Genomic DNA, 25873 nt, shown 5'->3' on the forward strand with positions numbered 1-25873 from the left:
TGGATGTTTTTGGCACTATGCTGAGTAAATTATAGAGACTGTTGTGCGTGAAACTCCCAGGAGATCAGTAGTTTCAGAAATACTCAAGCCAAACAATCATGCCATGGTCGAAATCATTGAGATAAACAATATTCTCCATTCTGATGGTTGATGTGAACATTATCTGAAACTCCTGACCTGTATCTGCATGATTTTATGCATTGTACTGCTGCCACATGATTGGATGATTAGATAATCACATGAATAAGTAGGCCTAGGTGTACATGTGTTCCTAATAAAGTGGTCACTGAGTGCAAATGACAAGTTTTGTGAAGCCATACAATAGGTTTGTGTGAGGAACAGATGAAAATGTAAGTTATTATTTATGGATAATCTTGTCCTCCCCCAAAGCTTACCTCTGCTCACAGAATTATAAAATGCCATGTCATTAAAATTTTCAGTGGGTATCAAATTAAATTTATGTTTGATCTTCACATAACAATTGTAAACCTATTTGTAGCTTAATAACCTCTTGTAGCAGTATACAGGTTTGGAATGACAAGAGTGGGGAGGGTGGAGTAAATTATGACAATAATTTCATGTTTTGGTGAACTATGCCTTTAGCTCAAAGTTTAATTATGTGCATTGAGCATGTGGTAAGACTTTACTGCTTTTGACTTTGCCAGTAGGCCTATACAGTTCAATTAAAGTCGCATATACTTAATGGGTTCACCTTTTGTTTCAATTTCAGATTCCGTTCTCGCTGGTGTAGTTTCCTCTCTGGGAGTACTTGAAGGTATTAATCCACTTTCTTTACTCTTTGACTTCCTCTCATTCCATTCAAATTTGGCCACATAATGCTTCGCTAATAAAGGAATAAAACCTCTTCACCCAGATATCACTTGCTGGCTCTCTTTAGTTACTCTCAAAGTGACGCCGTTTTATTGGTTTCCTTCACTGGTGGTGCTTAAACGGAATCGTAATTTCTCGCGAGCCTTAAATCTTGGCCAGCTGTCTATTTCGCTCTTCATTGTCTGGTCTGGGCCACATAAAAGTGATTTTTCTTCAAAAAAGGCCCAGTTTGTCAGGGTGACATCATGTCTCCAGGGCAAGAGCAGAAAATTCCATTTACACTCTTGGCCTAGCGACCAGATCGCAGCAAAGAAGGAGAGGCTTCGGAGGACAATAGCACGTGCAGCTGTGGGTGAGCGTTAACCACGATTCTCACCCTTAATAAGGAGAGCCATTCATGGCCTGCTCTTTGTGACACGTTCAAAGGCATTCTCTCACTTCTTCATGCTTTTATTTTTTCACCCTCTCCGGCATCTTTGCTAAACTCTCTCTTTCAAAAGTACATGGCTTTGAAAAGCATGAAAGCATAGATGAGTCAATAGCATCGGATGCTAGTGTTAATTTTATACAGCTGCTTATGCTTCATTGAGCATTCCAAGAATTCCTTATTCTTATAAACCTTCATTCAGTTTTAAATTACCATGTAAACAAGTTTTGCCAAGTGGCATAAAAACAGTGCTGTATCTTACCACATTTTACATAGTCAAGAATTACTGCAAGGAATGAATTGTGCTTTAGACTGGCACTAGTTTTGAAAAATTATACCTGAAAGTGGACATATTTTTTTTGTTCTTTAGAAATAAAAGACTTAAGAATATGTAGACATACCCTGACATTCACAACACAATATTTCAGGTGCAAAAGTGGATTATTCTGAAATGTATTTGGTTATGACATCACAACTATGACCACAATAACGTATGACTGCCCACACCGGTACGCTGAGGCCAGTAAATCATAAAAAGCATTTGGGTAACATAGTCTTAAAGGACTGGGTACCTTAAAAAGTTAACTTTTGTCATTATTTACTTTCCTTAATGTCGTTCCAACCACATATTAATTTCTGTCTTCCGTGAAACAAAAATTGGCACCTTAGGCAGAATGTCCGAGCTGTTCTTTTGCCATACAATGAAAGTTGATGGTGATTTATACTAAACAATGACTTAAGGCCCTGGCATACTCATGCAGAAATTCGTCTTTGTTCTTTGAATAGAGCACAAACTAAGTTAAAAAAAGCTGAGCAATGATATACAGTATGCAAACATTCAGACACCAACAACACCGCTGTAGGAGGCATTTAGAGGAGCATTTAAATAATATGAATGTGCAAAACTACATGTAAAACCTTAAATAAAGGGATATTAAAATGTCTTATCAATGACTTCATGCCTCATTCTATTATTAGAGTTCACACAAGTTCAGTAAAATAAGCTGTTTTTACCACTCGATGATGATGACATTCTGCATTCATTTAGCTGATTAATGATTACACTCTTTTATTGTAATTGATGACACTGATACTACTGCAAATATGGGTGTATAAAAGAGTATTAATGGACAGAATACAGAATGATAAATGAGGCATAGCTCACTTTGGGCAGCTTTGTGAATGGGTTTCGACTACAGACAGCACTTGAGTAGATGTTTTTTCTTTTGCAGACCAATTAAACCAAAAAATCTCATTCTTGGAGAGTGTTTCTATGCAAACAATCATACAGATCTAGGTAAGTTTGCAACTGCTTGCTTACAACTCATAGCAGTGTGTTCATGTTGACTGAGCTTCAGGTCACACCCATGATGTGGACCAATGTCAGTAAGAAGGTGTTTAGCAGCCGCTATGAAGTTTTCCTGAAAGTTTGCACTGGCGTGCTGTTACAAACCACCGCAATGAACTCAAAAACATTTGGTTCTAAATTATGTTACACTCCGTTTTTGTATACCAAAAACAACGATGAGTTTCGGGCTGTACATCTCCAGAAGATTTGCAGGAGTCACATCGACTAATTTTATGGTACTTAATGGTGCTTTATGTGCATTTTGAAGCAGTATTATAATGTGTGGTCAGAATAACATGGGGTGAGTGAATGAAGATAACATTTCTATTTTGGGGTGACATTTTTCTTTTAAAGGAATAGTTTGCCCAAAAATAGAAATGCTCTCATAATTTTCTCACCCTCATGCTATCCCAGATGTGTCTGAATTTCTTTCTTTTGCTGAACACAAATTAAGATTTTGAGAAGAATATTTCAATTCTGTTGGTCCTCACAACGCAAGTGAATGGTGACCAGAATTCAGAAGATCCAAAAAGTACATAAAGGCAGCATAAAAGTAATCCATACGACTCCAGTAGTCTTCATAAGAGATTTGATTGGTGAGGGGTATAAACAGATCAAAATTTAAGTCACTGTTTTACTCTAAACCTCCACATTTGGTCAGCCTCATGCTGTAGGTGGCTGAACGTGGAAGTGAAATTGAAAAATTTTAAATTGAAGTTTTAAAGTACAAAAGGACTTAAATATTGATTTGTTTCTCACTCTCACCTATCATATATCTACTGGAGATATGGATTTATCTACTGGAATCTTATGGATTACTTTTATGCTGCCTTTATGTCCTTTTTGGATCTTCTGAGTTCTGGTCACTATTCACTTGCATTGTGAGGACCAACAGAACTGAAATATTCTTCTAAAAATGTTGAGAGGATGGAAATAGTCATGTAAAACTAAATTACGATGAATTGTGGCACAAGAAACCTTTATTAACATAATTAAACTTCAGGAAAAAATAAAACACTGCAAAAATGTATATTTTGACATCTTTATAGCTGAGTGTATGGGTTTTTGATCACATGTCAAGCACAACGGCTGCTGCATTGCTACAGTGGGCCACACAGAATCCAAAACATAACCCGATCTACAAACCTGGCAAGCATTTCATGTCAGGAAACCAAACATGAAGTTTCGCCAAACCACCTCTCAAGTCATTCACACCAAAAACAACTTAAGCCCTGGCATCTGAATGGCAGGCCGCACCAAACCATGTGTTCTCTCCAGTGGATTCCACAATTCCCAAAGTTTATCTATCAGCAATCCCCTAAACTCTGTGTTGCTCTGTTACAAAACCTCTGAGCAGCTGTATCATTACATCACCCGGCCATTTATTTCCCACCGCGCACACTCAACTCGAACGTTTACGTGTCAATGAATCAAACTTATTTCCTTGATTAAGTGCAAGTGTTTCATGAGAAGTCTTAGTTTAGAAAGAGGTACATGCTTGTACATAAATACTTTTAAATTGATTTCAAGAATGTTCTAGGTCAGTTTTTCTCAAACTGGGGTAGGCGTACTCCTGGAGGAACGTGACAATGGGGGTACGTGAATAAAATTCACAGATTTACTGTTCTTTTAATTTCATCACAGTATAAAATGCATTCAAACCAATTCATGTATTTCTCACTCGCAAAACAATTTTGTGTGCCCTCTAGTGTAGAAACACCATAATGGTTGTGTCATAAAGGTCAGATAAATATGCAATCAAACAACCTTTTCTTTTGCGTGCGTCACACAAGTATGTTTTTTTGCCAGCCCAGCACACTGCTAGGTGACATAGCTTAGTGATAGCAAGTAAAATTGATACTTCACTGTTTTACCAGACTCGCATATGCCAGTCGTCCACGATTTTAGTTTGTCTGCTTCTTTTTTTTTTTATCAGAATCAGAATTAACTTATTGACCTATCTTGTAGACCATTTTGCATAATTAAGGGAGTATTCCGCGTTCAATTCAAGTTAAGCTCAATCGAAAGTATTTGTGGCATAATATTGATGCGAGTCTGTGTTTGTAGCCTGCTAGCTTTTTTACCATCACTTATCTATCTGTTTTCATCTTTTCATATCTGCCATTTTTCAGCACGCATCAGGTTTCCCCCTGTATTATTCTCTTATCATGATTCAAATGCGTGCATTTTTCAACACCCATTTTCTCCTCTTGAGTTACACGGATTATTGCATCGATCTCAAAGCACTGCGTATCAAGAACGAATGTAACAACAAACAATTGCGTGTGGGATTCACATCCATCTCAAACCCTCGCTGCTCAGGAACAACAAACAGTTGCGGTAAGTCATGGCATCCACTCATTATTGCTTCCTGCATTACATGTCACATGTTTACTATAGCTTCTTTTGTCAGCAGTGAGGGATTCACATGTGATAATTGTAAGGAATTAGTCAGACTGATGGAGAAGATTCAAGTGTTAGAGGTCCGCATCTACGAATGTTAGTGGAGGTCAGTGAGAAAGAGAAGCCAGTAGATACTGTTTCGGATGCGGGTAGAACAGTGAGCAAAACACACACTTTGGTTACAGGTCCCCGCAGCAGGGCGTTTGGGTGACGTCTTGACAGCATACTCGATCAGCAAAGTGACACCACTCTGCCGTTCCTGTTAGGGTTTCCATTCAATTCTCCCCACTCAGTGATGCACCCTCTGAGAATCATGTTGAAAGAGCCTTGGTGATAGGTAATTGTAAGGTATGTGGAAATAGAGACTCCAGCCACCATCGGTCGGACTCCACTGCTACGTGTCTCTGAGCGATGACGACAGAGTGCAGCCAGTGCCAGCCAGACATTATTTCAGTCTATTATGATGGACCTCAGAGGATGAACTGATGCCAACTCCAATCATAAAACATGGAATACTTCATATGTCATTTCCTGAACCTTGGACTTTGGATAGACCTCACCGAAATTACCGGCCAGTTGAAATGCAAAGCACCTCACTGATCTTGGCCTGCATGACCTCGGTTTAATGATGGACTTCACTCTTAAAATGGAATACATAGACTATCAATAAATTGCCAACATAAGACTTCATCAGCCAACTAACAAAGGATAATGCAGTTAGTTGTTAGTATGTAGTTAGTATGAACTTCTGCAGTTAATCCAGGATGAACATCAAAAACATTAGTCATTAATCTTGAAGTTCTTACAATCTTTGTTTTAACACTTACTTAGTTTAATAATTTTAAACCATGTCTTGCACTGCACAAAGTAATATTGGCATTATATTCATGATGTTAGCCAGAGGGGAACTGGCCTCCACAGTGAGTCTGGTTTCTCCCAAGGTTATTTTTCTCCATTAACCAACATCTTTTTGAGTTTTGTGTTCCTTGCCACAGTCGCCTTTGGCTTGCTTGGGTTTCTAAATACAGTTATTATTTAAATACTTATTTTTATACACTCTTCAATCGTATTTAATCAAACTGCACAATGATGACTATAAGACAATAGAGATATTACGGTTCAATTTCCTGTTAATGCATGATGTTCTGTACAGCTGCTTTGAAACGATGTGTGTTGTGAAAGGCCAAATACAAATAAACTTGATTTGATTACCACAATTGTTGATTTGGACTTGATTACCACAAAAATTAATTTTGGCTTGTAAAAAAATACAATGTAGATTTATGCTTCTAAATAAGGTTCCATACAGTAAAAAAAATACTTTATGGCAATATTTAAAAAATAATTGTAAATAATGGGAATAGTAAAAGTAAAATGTCTAAATGCATTCAGGTAATGAGAATAATGGGAATTATGGTATAAAATATGCTTAACCCTTGTGCGGTGTTTGTGAGTCACATGCATGGTGTTCACAGTCTTTTTTTCTTTTCTTTTTTAAAGATATGTACAACTAAATCTACAAGTAAAAACATTTAAGGTGTTTATTTGTTGGTGGGGTTTTATGGTATTTAGAACTTATTTAGCTCTAAATTACTATATTATATAATTATTACACATTTGATGTTATCTTCACTTCAGTAAAAACCATGTCAATTCATCAACGTTTGTCATGCGTTGGGGGTCTCAAGTCTAGTGGCATCTGCTGGAATAATAAAAAAAAAAAAATTAAATGAAATAACAACCATGGCCAATAGATAGATTCTGTGCTCATTGCATTGGCTGATCTCTATAAGCCAATGTTGTAACAAATGTCATTTTTTGATATTATCACAGGTTTACGCATTGGATATATGTTTAGACATTATATTTAAAAAAATATATATATTATTTGTTTTTTTCTAAACCACTTGTGTTGAAGTGTCAGATTTTGCAAAGATGCTCCAATATGCTGTTAAATCTGAACATGTTGCCTCAGTTAAATCTGATTGTGCTACCATGAAAAGACAGAGAAACTATTTTGTTACCTGTCATTTATATCAATTATCAAAATTCCAGCATAAACTTTGTCACACAGGGGTCAGACTCAGACTTCGACCTATGTGGTATGCTTGGTATATATAGACAGGTTTGTCTACACTTGTAAAGGCCAAATGCCCTCAAAATTGAAGAAAAAGAACCTCTTAAATAGGTCAGATTTGTTGATCTTCAAATCTAGTGATGTGCACATGTGTGTGTGATGGTTAGGTTTAGGAGTAGAGTTTGGAAATAGAAAATATCATTAGCCTGGTATGAAATCAGTGTAAGTCAATAAGAGATCACTAATATAATCAAACAACTCTCTGTGTGTGTGTGTGTGTGTGCGTGTGTGCGTGTGTGTGTGTGTGTGTGTGTGTGTGTGTGTGTGAGCGTGTATTTATCACTTTGTGGGGACCAAATGTCCCCATAAGGATAGTAAAACCCGAAATTTTTGACCTTGTGGGGACATTTTGTCGGTCCCCATGAGGAAAACAGCTTATAAATCATACTAAATTATGTTTTTTGAAAATGTAAAAATGCAGAAAGTTTTCTGTGAGGGTTAGGTTTAGGGGTAGGGTTAGGTTTAGGGGATAGAATATAAAGTTTGTACAGTATAAAAACCATTATGTCTATGGAAAGTCCCCATAAAACATGGAAACACAACATGTGTGTGTGTGTGTGTGTGTGTGTGTGTGAAGATGTTTTCTAGTCTTACCCCTTCATTTATGTGGGATTGTGGTCTGCTTTGTGTCTGATTTATTTATTTTCATTTGACAATAGTAGCACTCAGATAAAGGATACAATTTTTATTGAAGAAACAAAATTAAAATGAGTCTAAAATGACCCGAACACCACAAGAGGGTTAAGTGTCCTGCCAATAGTTACATTGCAAAAAATATGAAAGGCCCTAAATGTTGGATTCATTATCTTAATGCAAAATATAATATCACTTTCACATTTTTGTGATTTGTATTAGCATTCTTAATTGCTCTTGTGGTTTAGTTTTAGTTTTAATGTATGCAATTGTTATATGTAATTCTAAAAATGTATGACAGGGATGAATGGATGTGCTCCAGAGTTCTTTGATCTTCAAAACAAAGACTCCCTCTTAATCTGGCAGCTAATGAAACACACATGATGTTCCGATGAAGACAAAGTTTGTGTGTGTACTTGTGCACAGAGTTGGAGGGGATAACTTCATAATTATTTCATGCTGTTTTTCAATTGTTTTTCCATGGTTAGCCATCAGATGCTCCTGATCTGTGGCCATAGGAGAGCTCCAGCAATTATCTGTGGCCTGGCTGCTTAATATTACCAACAAAAACAACACCAGTGTAACACACAACCAGCAAACATAAAATCACTATCAGTGCACACTGAAATTATACAAACACATACAATTCTCTTTAAAGCTGATGTGTTTAATTGCTGCATCACTTGCATCACCAAACAGAATTTTTAAAATAATCGCTGTTGTCAAACAGATTCCAGATAACTCCCTCATCTTCCAATGATTGTACAAACAGATACTCCCCACCCCAAAACTCACCCTATTGGTTGAGCCAATGTTTAAATGAACACAGCGTTAGACTTTTGAACGAAATCATCTACAAATGGCTTACGTTAGTTGACTCTGTATGTTAAGCTGGGATACAAGAAAGAATTTTAACATAACAAAATGACACATCAGATTTAATTTACCACATTCCTTCCCTCCTACTTCACCTCTTTAAACCCTCTCAACTCAAAACAAAATTTTGCTCTCCTAAACTTAACACTAATTGTGTAATTGAGATCCTGTCAAACCTGTCCTTCCTGAGGCTCCAGATCGCACCTGTTGCTGCATACATAAGTCTTCCACACAATAGCTCACTTCCAATACCTAGTGAGCTGCCTACTTAATCAGCATTTAAGGCATCATATGTTTGCTCTCAACTCAATGGTTATTCTAAAATGTTGGCAGCAACATTAGGCTGGTGTCCAAGGTACTTCATTTTGGCCAAATGCTAAGGCAGTATAGCATATATCCTTAGTATATGAGGCAATAATGTAATGCATTGATTTCTTGAAAGGTTTCATTCAAGGTAGCGAATGAGATGAGGGAAATGCTGATGATATATACTGTATATTTATATTTCATCCATAAAAAAAACTTCAAAAATCTTATTCAACTATTTTACCCAATATTTATGTGTGCTATCTCGTGCTTGTTATTTTAGACATTGTTAGCTTAGCAACATGCTAACATCAAACTTCATTCAAATCAACGGATTGCAGCAGTACCACACACTTTTTCTGCCATCTTGGTTACGGTTGTGTTTTCCCATTCATTTTTTCCATAGGGATTTTATAAAATCCTGTGTACTTATCATCTTTCAAGAGTGCAAGAACTGCAATCCTATGAAGCATTGCGAATTATGTAATCAAATAAAAAATAATGGAAATATATTAAACTGTTTATATTAGGTTTATTTTTGAGTATTGAGTATATACATTTGAAGCTTATAGCAAAATATTTAGATATATACAAATATGTAATTAGTTTAAGGCGAAAGGAGACCTAATTGATTGCGTCATTCACAATGCGTTCTGGGAGTGGGCGGATGTTGCTGGGCTCATTTGACTTGCTTTTTTGGGAGCGATTCTCTGATTGGTGTATCATTTCCTTTCAGGATCATGGGTAGTGTATTTCCTCACCTGTAATTCTGTTATTAAACACAATTTTTAAACAATGAAGCTGAATTAATGCAGACTGAAAGCTTCAACAGAGGCATATACCATCGATTAACAACCTTGGAGCTCATGGTGTATTTCTCTTTGAAGGTTTATACGTTATCATTAAAAATGTATTCACCTATGGAGAAAATGATTGTGACTTTTACTTCCTGAATACGACTTTTGCACCGTAGTGTGTGTAGAGTCTCCTGTGCGCTTCACATGAGAAGTGCTTTTTGTGGGGCACTTTTTGTGTGGTTGAGTTGCTGCCCATGAATAGCACTCCAAATCAGTCATGATGTTCCATTTCAGTTTGGATGCTGCCTTATAACGCAGCTGCCTAGTTAGACAGTAAGGCAACTTAATTTTGGCTCGGTTTAACAATATCTTTGTTAGCACCAGGATCTCCCCTTTGCACAATGTAGAAATGCTGGACTCATTATAATCTTCCATCTGCAGCTCTCATCAAAGCTTAATATCATTTTCCAGTCACTTCTTGGAAACCTCTGAACCATGTAAGACAATGTGTTTTCCAGGACTTGACAGTGCTGCATATGTGTACAATATCTAGGACAGCGTTTTGCTGAGCTGTGGAGTTCTGGGATGTTTTAGGCTTCTTTCTCTCAGACTTTGTCACTGTTCCTTAAAGGGGAAATTAAACCATGACATGTCATATTGGAAATGTGGACATTAACATTGATGTTCTGTTTAGTTCCCACACATGCAAACCCAAGGGCTTTGGATTGTTTTTAAAATGTGTCTTAATAAATGTAATAATCCCCAATTCTCTCTTTCCTTTTGTCTCTCTGTAGGCCGTGTGGTGGAGAAGGAAGGGGAAATGGCTGGACTCTTGGCAGGCTGCAGTGTGTGGAGCTGTTGCAGGTGTGTTGGATTAGCCTCAGCACAGAGGTCTGGGAAAGAGAGAGAGAAGGCAAAAGAGATAGGAAATTGGCATGAGGTCCAACACCAGGGATATCCAGACTTTACCCAGCCACATTCCTGTTTAATTCCACACAGGTCAAGATTCTCACACCAGGTTGTTCTCCAGCAGGTGTACACTGACAGAGAGGGACAGAAACAACCAATAAGAGGTGGAAAGTGGGGCTTGGTGATACAGCTAAACAAGTTATATTATTTAGCCCTTTTACGATATTCAATATATATCTTGATATTAATGTACTGTATTTGGTCTAAAATGGCTAAAAAGGGTGATTTTTGTCTTTATCAGAGGAACCATGATTTCAACCAAATAGCTGTTGCAGTCAATTGGATTCAAAATTGAAATGTAACAAGTAAAATACAGTAAAAAACAATTGTCAACACGGTTTTTTCACTAAAAAAAACACAAGAATATCGAATCATTTTATTTTATCTGTACCAATACAAATATATATATATATATACAACAAGCACATAAGACTTTCACCTACTGTTGCACTTGTGTACACAGTAGTGTGACAATAAAGTGATTTGATTTGATATATAGTAAACAGTATTCATTTTTACAGTTGTGTTTTTGTCATAGTTTTAGTCTTTTGCCAAAAATATATATTTTTTCTCCCCAATTTAGAATGCCCAATTCCCAAAGTGCTCGAAGTCCTCGTGGTGGCGTAGTGACTCGCCTCAATCCGGGTTGTGAGGACGAATCTCAGTTGCCTACGCATCTGAGACCGTCAATCCACGCATCTTATCATGTGGCTTGTTAAGTGCTTCACCACGGAGACGTAGCACGTGTGGAGGCTTCACACTATTCTGAGAGCGAGAACCACACATTATAGCGACCACGAGGTTACCCCATGTGACTCTGTCCTCCCTAGCAACTGGGCCAATTTTGTTGCTTAGGAGACCTGGCTGGAGTCACTCAGCATGCCCTGGATTTGAACTCACGACTCCAGGTACGGTAGTCAGCATCAATACTCTCTGAGCTACCCAGGCCCCTTGATGAAAATTAAAAAAAAAATGTGTCATGTCATATTCATTAGTCAATTATAAAATCATTGTGACATTAATTGTTGAAAAATGTTAAATGTCAGCTGAAAATTGTTGCGAATAATATGAATTTTCAATATATTATATTGCCCAGCCCTACTGGAGAGTCAATAAAGAGAGGAGGTTGACCTTATATTGCCAATACATCAAACTCTCTGTAACTTTCATAGCCGTTGTCAGCATTCATTGAGTTTGCTAGGTCTAAACTAGATCCAGTCTAACTATGTCTAGGCTTTTAAGGGACTGCAAATATGGCCTAGGGACCTTTGCAGCTGTCTGACTTCCCAGTCACCCCACATTCTGGAAAGCATCTCAGCCAAGGGTCATAACTCACCATGGTTTTTACTAGGTATTGGGACTGCATGGACAGTATGGCGGAACAAGGACACTTCGTCCACTGGGGAAAGAACATCCTGTTGCTGGCCACATCACCTGGCCACTAATCATGGAATTGAATTGTGTGTGTACATGCGCTTCTTTGGCACAGATTTACTGCTTTACAATTGCAGTTGTTAGAATCATTTTGAAACATCATGAAAACAAATGTGAATTATGAAACGTATCTCTGATGGTGCCGTTTGCTTGCCATCACTGACACAGTTGCAAACCTCAACAGTTTTTTCACCCTCACTCTTCATCAGTGTTTCCTCTTTTTTTTTTTTTTTTTTTAGGAATGTTTTGGGTTCAATACAACTTTAGCTCTATTGACAGCATCTGTGACATGCTGTTGATTACCAATACAATAAATGTGACTCTTGCCTCAGTTTAAAACAAGCAAAAACCGTGTGCTAGAATGCACTTACAAAGGGAGCCTTACAAAAACACACTAAATAGGGCCGTTAATCAATTAAAACATACAATCAAACTAATCGCATAATATGTTTACTATTTAATCTCTTTGTGCAGAAGTAATCACATTTATCAATATTTGATGAGAAAAGTGAAATACTTCACATTTCATTGGCAGACTAAAGGCATACTTACATACTTAACATGTTTTCTTGCATTACCGTGGCAGGAACAAACCTCAGTACACAAGGGGGGAAATAGTTACCTTAAAATGTCTGTGCCATTAAACTGGATGTGTTATGATTCTGGTTGCTCTAAATATATTTGCTTTACCTTTCTTGCTCAGCAATAGTCTCTGTAAACTGTTGCTCCATCATGACAGTTGTTGGCTTGAAAAAGAAAACTCACTAAAAGGAATAGTTCACCCAAATTGAAAATTCTCTAACCATTTACTTGATCTCATGTCATCCCAGAAGTTTATGACTTTCATCTGATGAAGACAAGGGAAGATTTTTAGAAGAATATTTCAGCTCTGTAGGTCCAAACAATACAAGTAAATGGGTGCCAAAATTTTGAAGCTCAAAAATCCACATAAGGGGAACATAAAACTCCAGACAACTATAAATCTATATCTTCAGATATGATATGATAGGTATGTGTGAGAAACAGATCAATATTTAAGTCCTTTTTTACGATAAATTATGTTCCCTGCTCAGTCAATCTCCCCTTTACTTTGACTTTGACTTTTATTTAGAAGGCATTCACAGACAGCTAGACAGACTGAATTGGAATTAAACAGAAGGCTTGTTTATAGGCGCATCAAGTCCCATAAAGCTTTGCTAAAATGCAAGCTCAAAACTATTGAGTTGTTTATCCCGCCCCTAAATTCATCCGATTGGTCTACTGTTTTAAAACTGACATTGATCATCTGTCAAAAGTTTAACTATTTGAAACTTTTTTAAAACTGTGAAACACAGTGTTAATAACACAAAACGCTCAAGAAAATGGCAAGATATGGCGCAACTGCCAAAAGCATCCATCTGGTGCATATGCACATAAACCAACAATTATAAAATAAGGCAGACTGAACACAAGTGCATGTCCATGAGAATTATATTGTTAATGCATAACCAGATGCCTTAAAGAGTAGTCCCCACACTATAAGGATGATTAAGACAACTTTACAGTTCAGATAACATCAATTGTTTGTGCTGAAGAATTAATAAAAGTACTTTAACAAAAAAATTTATATTTCTCTTTTAACCCCTCTGAAATACCTTAACCCAGGTTTTACGTTTGATTTTTGAAATTAGGGCACAAATAAAGCTTGATATAAACCCAGAACATTCCTTTAAGGACAAATCACCTGTGTTCAGGGGGACATTTTAATAAGTCAAGTGATATCAGACCTGATGGCGAATATAGCTGTTTATTCTTGCATTGGGAAGGGCATACAAATTATCAGAAAGTGTCTAAGCTTGATACTGTTGTTTGTCTGATAATTTTTAACAAAGAGAGAGCGAACCTCTTTTTGTTCTCATTTAAGCAAAGCAAGTTTATAAATGAACATGAGTGTTTATGCGTGTGTGACAGTGCCAGGCTATCAATCCGCATTTGCTCGTTTTCCATTGATCAGTGCGTCATGTGTATTGTGTCATGTCACATATTTACTTTTTATACTCGGTGGTAATTATAATACAATTAATACTGTAACTAGTGCTTGTTTGTGTTTGCGTGAATGCAAACACATAATACGTCTTTTTCCAGGTGCAGTACCAGGTCGTCACGACTCCGCTGGATGTGGCGGAGACTTGGATAATGTTGGCTAAGGTGAGACTTTGAGACTGTTGTTTAAATCTGCTGTCTTCTGATGCCTCCCAGATGAAGGGTAAGGTGAACAAACAAAAGGCCCTAATGTAGACAAAATGAACTGGAGAGAGAAAAAGAGAGAGAGAGAGAGAGAGAGAAAAGAAAGAAAGAAAAACTCTTTGTAGACACACAGCTTGATCCAACTGCAAGGTCAGGCAGGGACGCTACTGACTCACAAATGCACTCCCTCTCTCTGTCCGCTGGCCAGTTGAGACTCAAAACAGACCAGTCCTGTGGATGTGCATGTTAGATGACAGAAGGCATTTGGATATTCAAGAGTAATTTCCACTTGTTTATGGACTGGAGTGGAACTGAGCTTCAGAGCTCCAGGCTACAGACTTGGTATCTCTTGTAGACATAGACATTGAACGAACTGTAGGGAAATTTTTAGCCTTTGAATCCTTAATAGGGGAAAGCATGATTAAAACAATAAATGGTCTGAGAATGGCCTTAGTAATGCATTTTAAAAGCAAGGACCTGAGTTTGTTTGGAGCACAGATTCTTGCGAACTGCTAAGAGACCCCTGAACTGTGCTGCATATCTAATTTCTAGATATGCAGCACATTTTTGAAGGAAATTCAAGCACACCAACAAGCTGTGAAGTTTTGTATGGTGTAAAGTGGGTGAAAGGCACATTTTGAAAAGATGTTGGACTTTTTATTGTATTTTTTATTGCTGACATATCTTTGAACATAAAGTTTTGGCAGAGCAGATAATAGAAGCTACCTCACAGACAACAATAATTATGCTGTATGGTACAACCATTTCAATAATAACAATATTTTGAGACTTGAGTACCACAATACTACCGTTTACATCCAGACTAATCTCACAGTGAAATTGGAAACCGTACGTTGAATTTCTTTTAGCTAACTTTTGTCTTTGCTTACAAAATTTGAAACACAACCCCCTGTGGCCAAAATATTAAGTGTTGTTGGCGTATGGGCACACGTGAGCTCCATTTTCTGGGTGAAATGTCCACGGTGGTGCGCCAAAAGCAAGTCGTGAAGCAAGTTGTTTTCAAATGTACAGGATATAATGTAGCTAAAAGAACTGCACATTTTATTAACTACCTCCCAACCCAAACCCCAAACCTAATCATCAGTGGAGTAAAAATGTAATGTAAGAGGGATAGCAACCACCGAATCATGCTTGTCACTATGTGAACGAGATTACTTTCTGGTTTCAGTGTGGGATCCGAACCCAGGTCTCCTAAGATGCAGACGCAATGTGCTTCCAGTCACAGCATATTTTGGCCAATCCTAGGGTACCAGAACACTCTGAAAAAAAAAGACTTCCCATGTGATCATGTTGTTACATCGATTCGCAAAGCTTCCTTCCAAGTCCACCTACACCATTTATGAAAACTAAGCTGCAAAAACGGGTAATTCCGAAATCATCATGTATGTCATATTAAAACCATGAACATTAAAATATGACATCCCACATGTACATATAATACAGTATTTATCAATTTGTTTAGCTCTGATGAGTGGCAGCGTAATTACGCTAGTACGCCGAGGTTAGCAGATCATAACAGAGCTTATTTAAATAGCTTGTTTAATTATAATGGTCAGAGAGAGAGGTTGTAAAATGATCATGTAAAAAAAATGCAACTGGTTTTAATGAAAGAAACCTTGACTATCATGAAAAGTACATTTCTGTGTAAAAAAGATAGAGTGCGTGCCCCTTTAAAAGGTATGGTACTTTTATAGTGAGTAACAAAGTAAGTAACAAAATGTATCTTTGGTAAGGGATCTCTTTTTGCACCCGTCTCCTCAGGAGTGTGATGTGTTTTGGCAATGGAGGTCTCAAAAAATAGAGAAATAGAGACGTTGTGTTAAGACAGGTCTGCTGTAGTGTGTGTATATTCTGGCGAATAGGCACTCGGCTGTTTTTCAAGCACTGTGGAGAACTGCAATAAATGTGTACTGGGATGCTCAATGTACAGGCAATTGATCAATTCTAAAACTCGAAAATTTGATTACCCCAGTTTAAATATAAAGCAATCAAACCGTCTTGCTCTGTCTGTAGGAATGAGACAGCCCATAACTTGCTTTGGCTATTGTCTGTGACAAGTGGTATTTAAGACTTTCTCTGGATCATTCTCATTCTAAAGAGCATTTTATATGAAACACAGTTGTTAATGTCCAAGTTTAGAAGACGAGTCATGAATAGTTTTGGACCATATTGTCAAAAGAAAAAGTACATTTTAAATGTGCATATCTACTAGAGTTTTTTTTTTTTGCTTCAAGTTTTAGGAGTACACTATACTAAAATTCATATACAGTAGGCTACTCTGCAAAAGTCTGAGGCACATTAGATGTTTCACAAAAACATTTGTCTTAAGATGGGTATTTTATAACTTCTGATTTAGTGTGTTATTAGGAAATATACATTTATATATAATGTATTTAGATATCAAAACATTCCTTTTGCAAATATAATAGAATTGAAATAGAATAAGGTGTCCTGCAACAGATGTTTTGTCTCCAGCGGAGCCCGGATCTCAACATCATTGAGTCAGTCTGGGATTACCTAAAGAGAAAGGACCAATTGAGAAAGAATGCTTCGAAAAACCAATCCGCTAACAACCTTGAAAAAGAGAATTGGTGCTCTTTTAAATGGGTCATGGCATACTATTTTTTTTTTTAAATAATTTTATTATCTTCCCTAAGGTCTGCTTATAATTTTAGTAAAGTTTTTTTGCACCATAATTTAATAATATAAGATCATTTTCCACCCTGTCTCTGGCCCTCTGTCTGAAACACTTGATTTTAAGCTATCTGGCCCTTTAAGACTTCATTGTAAATAGTCACTGTTCTGATTGGCTAACTTCGTACAGCCCCTCAAATACAGCTATATTTGAAACTCAAACAGAAGAAAATGAACAAGCTTCACATTATAATTTATAAAACTACATTTCAGGGTTAACACATAACTTACACCAAACACACTTCACCTGAATGTGTCAAACTGTTCACTCCAGCACAGCAACTACCAAACAGCCATGGCATTTGAAACATTCATGAATGAAACTGGTTACTCACGGTTTTCTGGTCCAATAGTGTTTTAACTTCCGAATCTTTCAAGAACAGTTTCTTTGCAAAGCTTTAATAATATTGTGACTGATTCAAAAGCAATCCATGCTGATATGAGCCCAAAAACACATACAATCCACACTGAAATGCTCTGAAAACACAAATGTTATACAATCCATGGTAATTTTGGGCGCTTCAATCGTTTTCAACAGGCCAAAGTGGAGACGCTGTTCTTCACATCTCACGTCTTCCTTGTTTGTTTACACAGAACGACATGTGTTTCTCCCAGTCAGCGGCAGCAGCAGAATGAAGCACGTTTTTAAAAGTTGCACTTGTACCGCTATTAAAATGCGGCTCACATCACCGGAAATGCATCAAAACGTCCATCTTGTGCATGTTTACATAAGACCAACCATTAACAATAGTACAGATGGGTGCAAAAATGGTCAAGGATGCCTTCAAAACAGCAAGGCAGTAAACGGCAAGATGAAACAGAATGGAGGTCTCCTTTTTAGAGTTATAACTTGACATTGTGTATTTTAAAAGCATTGCGAGATGCATGATAATGTTAAAGCCATTTATCTAGTGCATTTTTATGTAGAAAAACATTTAAATCCAGATAAGCACATGTCCTGTGTAAGTCCCCTTTGGTGTAGATGAATCTCCCATGACAGGCCCATGTCTCTCCTCTTCACCTTTATGAGTATGACTGAGCACCAGTGGGCAGGGCTGTTTTGCTGAACAGGCAGTCATATGCAGATGTATTTAGTCCTTGTGACGTCACAAGTTCCACGAATTCCTAACAAACCATTTCTCAATCTTTTTCTATTAAAAGATGAAAATTCTCTCATTATTTACTCACCTTCATTACTTTCTTCACCAGAACATGTTTGAAGAAAAATAGAAATATACCATAGCTCAGTAGGTCCTTAAAATGCAAGTGGATGGTGATTTCTCTTTTGAAGCTCCAAAAATCCTAGACAGTCAGCATAATAGCACCAGCTGTTAAATTAATGTCTTCTAAAGTACTTATTTAAGTACTTTTTTTTTTTTAACTCTGAATCATGCTTCTGGTCAGGAGCAAAACGCACATGATGTAATCGCATTGGCATTTGAAACATGCGTGAACTGAGGCACATGAGTCACAGCCAGAAGAGCAGCGCTGTTTACATGTGAGAAGGAGGAATGCTGTACAGTAGCTTGGTTGATTTTGGTTTAGATCTGTAGTTATCTATTTCTTTACTTACAATGGTGCATTTGTGTGCTTATCACAAATCACTCTCAACCAAGTGGAGAACATGAGATTACGTCAGTATCATGGCAACGCGAATACATCACACTAGAGACTGCTTGGACTCCACCCTCTTGTGCTTACCCTCACATTGGATTATTGTTAAAATATTTAAAAAATAAGATATTTTTTTCTCACCGAAAGTCTTTATAAGACATTCATTGTTGTATCGATGATGTTAATGCTGACTGTCTGTGATTTTTGGAGCTTAAAAAGAGAAATCTCTATTCACTTGCAGTTTAAGGAACCACTGAGCTAAGACATTTTTCTATTTTTCTTCAAATGTGTTCTGGTGAAGAAAGAAAGCCATACACACCTGGGATATCATGAGGGTGAGTATATAATGAGAGAATTTTCATTTTTGGGTTAACTATCCCTTTAAGGAGGGAGTTTTCAGTTCTGAAACTTACAGTATGTTTTTATATTACAATGACCTCTTAAATGTAAAAAGATCAAGGAAAAATGGATTCCTCATATCATGACCCCTTTAAAGGCATTCCTGTGTGGGGATTCTAGGCTGTTGTTTTGTTAACTATCTTTCATAAATCCCTGAAATAGATAGTTGTTTTAAAGATGATTCTGTGGAACAGGTGTAGATGGTAGAGTAAATCAGGGATATATCAGAATCATGAGGAAGACAAAACACACTGTGTATGCACATGTTTGACAGGAAGCGTAAGACAGATCGTCCACCATGACTGTATTTTATCTCTCTTTGTCAGGCTGGGACGAGCACAGCCAGTGGAAACATCCTTCTGGTTTTGTGTGGAAGAGTCGAGGAATAGCTGGGTGAGTATGAATTATGATGTATTAGACCTGAGATTACTGAAGTAAAACCATGCATTTCTCCTTCATTTATTCCAGTTTTTTTATTATTATTCCCATCCACTTAGTGACCATTTGTAAATATGTCTCCTTTATCACCACAGCTTTTCTTGCCCCATAGCTTGGCTCAAACTTTTTAATAGTGTTTTTAAACCCTATTGTGTCTAAATATAAGATATTTGAGAGGCATTTCTTGTTTGTAGAACAGTTGCATAAAACAGCTGAATCACTTAAAGGAATAGTTCACCCAAAAAGTATAATTCTCTCATCCTTTACTCGCCCTCATATTGTCTCAATCTCGTGTTAATTTGTTCTGTGAAACACAAACAAAGATTTTTTGAAAGATGTCACAGCTGTTTTTGTCTAAACAGTACAAGTCAGTGAGATCCAAAACTTTCAAGCTCAGAAAAGGACATAAAGGCAGATTAAAAGAAATCCAGATGACTCAAGTGGTTTAATCCATGTATACTGAAGCGGTACAATTTCCTTGGGTGATAAAAAAAAACGAAAATACTGTTAAAATACGTGTTAAGCAAAAAGCTTCACAAGAGTTGAGATGGCATGAGGGTGAATGAGAAAATTCAAGTTTTTCAGTTAACTAATTATTTTGGTTATCTATCTTGCATTTATTTGCATCCTATATTGTGATTGGTCTTGCCTTGCATCTGTTCAACCGTAGAGACTTTACAGTGCAATAACAGTGTTATTATATAATGATAATCATGCGCATCGAAAGAAAACAAGACGCATGCTGAGTGTCATGACAACAGGATGCTCTGATGCAGCATTTATATTTACACAGAACCAAAGCTTTTTGTAAACATTTAACACTATTCTTTGGTTGCAACTTGCATTGAAAGCACTTTCATTTTTCAGGAAATGCACATTTAGTTCTGTTTTCTCTTCACTTCGTAATTCGCAGTACACTCTGCAACCTCAAATGCAAGAAATTCCTAAAATCTCTGCCTTGATTGGAATATGTGGAACTCACAGAGCTGTAAAAGGGGGCTCAGCCATGCTTGCATAAGGGGCAACAACTCTGGTAGATTCACCGCTGCATGCCTTCTACAAATTGCCTGGCTCTAAAGCTGTGATTACTGTAATGGCTCCAAGTGCAGACTAGTGAAGCCAGAAAGTGCTTCCATGTGTGTCAGAGCTCTGCACAGCAACCAAAACAGCAGCAATCAAGGCAGCATTGCGTCTGTGAGCTAACCCTACTCCATGCATTGAAGTGCTACTAAACCACTACCATGTCCACCACAAACAAGTAGGCTTGACAAGTAGTACCCTGCGCAAAGTAATGTTAGAATTCCAGTTGCACTGATATCAATTAGAGCTTTGGTAGATTAGAGTGGAACAGCTACTTCCTTTGGAGTTTTGCAGTGATGTACAACCTACTTCTGTTCAAGTCCATGTCTCTGATCTAAAATCTTGTGAACATCTGGGAAGTGTGCAGTATTTATATAGCCATTAATAGCGGTTTTATTAGACCCAGCCACTGACTAACTTGCTGGCTATCATGACTGGTCATGGTGATGATGTCACAATGAATCAGTGAGCTCTGTATCTCTCACTGTGACAACTGTAGCAGGTGGGGTTGGTTTGTGGTTGCAAAATAGTAGATTATGAAATGCATAACAATGAAGTCAGCAAGTACTTTTATTAGTGGTGCTTGCAATTGCTCATACTTGGGGTTAGGGGTCAATCCCATGTGACTGCTATGTGCATTTTCCATTTCCCTTTTTGATTTGTAACTAGTAGCACATAATAAACAAGCAAAAAATTAACTTTCTAACTTTTGGTCGGATTTTAGAAGTTAATGCACTTTCTGCATAGAAAGCTATAGGATGCATCCTTGATCCCTTCTTAGTGAATTACTGAACTTCCAGTGTGCTGTGTGTCTGCACTAGTCTCAGAATAGTTGAAAATGCACTTTATTTTCATCCTAACTCCATGTAAAGCCCCTGAAAGCAACATGAATACATTTATTCTCAATGTGAAAATGCATAGTAAATATGTAGGAATGCATTTACTAATGTTAATGAATAGAACCGTATTGAACAGTGATAACAAAATAAAATATAACAATTTATATTCAAATGAAGCGCAATGACCCACATATGTGTTATAGTTGAAAATGATTCAAAATAACTAATAATAATCCAGTAATAATCCATGAAATAAATAATATCCAGCCGGTTTTTATTTATTTTATATTATGCAATGCATATAGTGAAGCCAAAATACAACGTCCACAGATGTTAATGCGGGGTCGCTCAAGGATAAAGGAATATTTTGGGTTCAATACAAGTTACGTTTAATCGACAGCATTTGTGTCATAATGTTGATTACCACTAAAAAATAATAATAATTCTCCCTCCTTTATAAAAAGAAAAATCAAGCAATGGAAGTGAATGTGGACAATTTTTGGAGGCAGACATTTTAAAGTCTTTTTACATTTTTTAAAACACTTACATTGATTCTTCTGTTAAAATAAAATGTATTATTTGAGCAGTAAATGAGCTTCATATGTAATTTTTACAGTCATTTTAAGGTTTTAGGGTTTGTTGACATTACATTGTCATGTACGTTGTAAAATTGGCTATACATTTATACAGAAAAGGTTAGTAAGTGACTTTATCACACTAAATTAATGTTATCATGGATATTGTTTTTGTCGTGTGGCTATACTTTTGAAAAAGTGAGGATTTTAACATAAAATATTGGCCCCCATTCACTTCTGTTGTAAGTGCCTCACTGTAACCCAGATTTTTGCTTTTTTTAAAGAAAAGGAGGGACAAGTCAGAATGAGTTTTCCTGGTAATGTAAGTGCAGCGTAGTTCTGGCGGGAAGACTAGCAGCTGTACATCATCGCACCATTAGCTGGGTAATTCCCAGCCAATCACATGTAAGCTGTTGCTTTAGAAGTCTGCTCACAATCTATCACACTGCTGTTTCAGTGTGCTAACACGGCAACCTCCACCACCCCACCACCACCAGTTGAGTCCCGTCCTGCACGGGGGTTGAAGGCTAAAAATGTCATAGAATTAGAATGAAATTCTAATTCTAGTCATATCTAGATACCAGAGCATCATTGTCTTTACACAGCTGAGTTAAGGCTGCTTTGTGCCTGCTCAAAATTCTGTGTAAAGATGCAATGCCACATAAAAGCCAGACTAAATTATGCCTGCTCTGACTCCCTTTAGCCCCAAGTATCAAAGGCAGTTTTGATGTGTAAATGAAATGCAGCATTAGAGCATACTAGAACTTTGTTGTTGTCATGACATTTAAAATCTTCATATACTGTATATATATTGTGTGTGTGTGTGTGTGTGTGTGTGTGTGTGTGTGTGTGAGAGATGTAAATCTGCATATATTTCATAATTTCATTTCAGATTTAAAAGTACAATTTAATTAATTGAATATTTCATTGTTCATATTAATACTTTCATATTAAAAACATGAATCACATAACATTATTTATGCTATTGTAATTGCTGTGTAACTGCATTTATGCCAGCTCTAAGTAGCAATAATCAGTCTGAATAAATACATTTAAATGCCACTTCAGATGCAGCTTCTGTGCCAACTTTGTAGTGTTAAGATATAGAGAGCTATAGAGAGTGTGGGTTGGGCTCTCTTTGACTCGGGCCTATACGCAACCACCTAGAACACCCAGGCATCCACATTGCAACATACAATTCTTGTTTTCTGGCTACTTATGTATATTTTACAACATATACCAATGTATTATATCAACCTTTTGAATTGAAATGTTAACACTGAAAATACTGTGCATCAGTAAATTCAGGATCATTTCACAAAGTTGTATAGGAAATGAAAGCTTTGATGCATAATTGTGGTTTCCATTCCAGACGAAAAGGTCAGATCTGACACAAAGCAAGCATACAAGGTTTCACATTTCCTCCTAGACTGAAATACCAGCCTCACGCTGTACAGGCTAACTGACAGAATGCATCCTTGCTAATTTGTTCCAGGATGAGCGCGTTTGCTCATAGATCCACATGCTCACTCGACATAGCAACTCTCGGTAAAACACATGATTCCAGCGGAAGCATGCTGAAACGACGAGTTCTAAGAATCACTGGAATAGTCATAAGATCCCTGACATGCTTGGCACCTTGTACAGCTTTGCAGTTGACAAAACTGATGTATTAGTGGTTACACCACTTGTGACCTTATTTCTAATTTTAGAACCACCCAGCCTCCCCCGCTTTGTGACCACCATTATCCCCCACAGGTGTTACACACTACAGAGGCTTGATCAGGCTGATCCTGAATCAGTTGGTTTAGGGGTCTCCCAACGTTTTATCAACTTGAACCCTTATGATCTAAAATATCAGTATCCCCTGTGATATCAATTTTTTTTTCAACATTGTTTCTCAATGTTCCTGGAAGACTCCAGCACTGCACATTTGGGATGGCTCTCTTATCTAACACACCTAATTCTACTGATTAGCTCATTAGAAGGGACTCCAAGCTCGAAATGAATCTTTCGGGCAAGGCTCCAAAATGTCTAGTGCCTTCCATGGATCTAATGGAAGGTTGAAAATAAGAGAAAGAAGGAAGAATGAGGGTTATTGAGCAAGAAAGTAAAAAAGAGTGAGAGAGGACTAAATAGAAAGCAGTTTTATTGGAGCAGGGGTGGGGGTGGGTCTGGAAGCTTTCAGGGACGTGTGTGGATGTTATCTGGCCATCAGTCATGCGGAGAGGCCCCCAGTGGCCAGTGCTTATACCAAAAACAGCTGCGTGGAAAAGAGCCTTAGGAGAATACAGCACTTTCATGGCCTGTCGCATCCTCTAACCTCTCCAACATCAACAACCCCTACACTGCACATTTCTCCTCAAATGTACCATAATCTGTCAAACAACACAATGTCAGCTTAGAAATAGTGAATACATGTTTAATGGGGCATGCTTAATGTTTTATTTTATGTTGCACTGTAAATTTCATCTACCAAAATCAAATACAAACTGATTTTGCAAGTATGAGAATCTAGTTGAAAAAAATATATTTTACATATGCATATACTGTAATTAAGCAATATGATCAATATGAATATGATTGATCTGAATATCAGCATAGGCATGGGCACCTGCAGTATTTTATCTGTGGGTACACACCGAAATCTGTTCAAAAGTATACCCTTATATCTAGGGAGTTCTGGGGCATGGTCCATGTTTTTTTAAAACAACCCCAAACCGTTCAGTTCTGGTGACTTTGAGAGAAGCAATTATTTTTTCATATTATTATACCGCAGGTGTGTAGCTTTCATGACACTACTCCATGAGAGAGTGGTCGAAACAAACTAGACTGAATCACAAATCGATTCAGACCAATTTGCAAGCCTACAGAGCTGAAATATTCTTCTAGAAATCTTCAATTGAGTTCAGGAGATGAAAGGAAGTTACATCTGGGATGGCATAAGGGTGAGTAAATGATGAGAGAATTTTTGGGTGAACTGACCCTTTAATATCTTAGTAACTAGGGTCAACTGTTTATGATTAAACTATTTATGACCTTACCTCGATAAAGGAAAGACGTTATACATGACCGTACAGATTGACAGCTCTTTCAGCATTATCAGTGTAAGAAGATGTAAACGCATTCATTGAGCATCACGCAGACTCGCAGCTTGTCTGGATCGTCGCAAACGCAAACAATTTATAATAAACAGTGAAGTGTCCCAGTGCTGTTATACTAAATATCAGCTCTCTTAGAACACCACTTATCCAATCAGATTAGAGGACCGGAGTCAATTTATGCAATGCAGGACAAAGTGCATCTACTTCCTCTTTGCCAGATACATACGGCAGATTATTGGTAGACAAATTGCATACATTGCTAATGCCATAAAATTGTATTCTTTCTAACAGTCTGTGCTGTTTCATCATGTTTGAAGTCTGTTCGCTGGCAGCATACCTCTAGCGACATTCATCAGCATGGGATGCTTTATTTTTCTCGGAGCATATGAGAAAGTGTGAAGTACATTTTTATAAACACCATCTCCATGGAACAGATCTATTTGTGCAACGAGAAGCTGCAAAAATTGTCTGCCACAAACCAGCTTTGCAGACGAGAGGGAGATTTGTCACGCCACAAATAAGACACCTGGTGCCTGGATAAAAAGATCACATAACACGACGGTTTGCATTCCTGGTCATCAGTGCAAAACGTATCGAGTTTAACTGCCTGAATTGCAATTCTTTTGCACCACAGATCATGTCATTTTTGCAATGAATGTATGGAAGTCTACATGAATCCCTTAACATGCAATTAAAAAGTGTTTTTATAATTATGCGCTTAT

General features: G+C 37.3%; 1 pseudogene; it reads left to right on the forward strand.

Annotated features, from left to right (window-relative positions):
- The first annotated feature begins 617 nt into the window (after positions 1-617).
- Positions 618-25550, forward strand: LOC127632705 (S-adenosylmethionine mitochondrial carrier protein-like; annotated as a pseudogene).
- Positions 25551-25873: the final 323 nt, after the last annotated feature.

The sequence above is a fragment of the Xyrauchen texanus genome, chromosome 39 (genome assembly GCF_025860055.1).
Source record: "Xyrauchen texanus isolate HMW12.3.18 chromosome 39, RBS_HiC_50CHRs, whole genome shotgun sequence".
NCBI lineage: Eukaryota > Metazoa > Chordata > Actinopteri > Cypriniformes > Catostomidae > Xyrauchen > Xyrauchen texanus.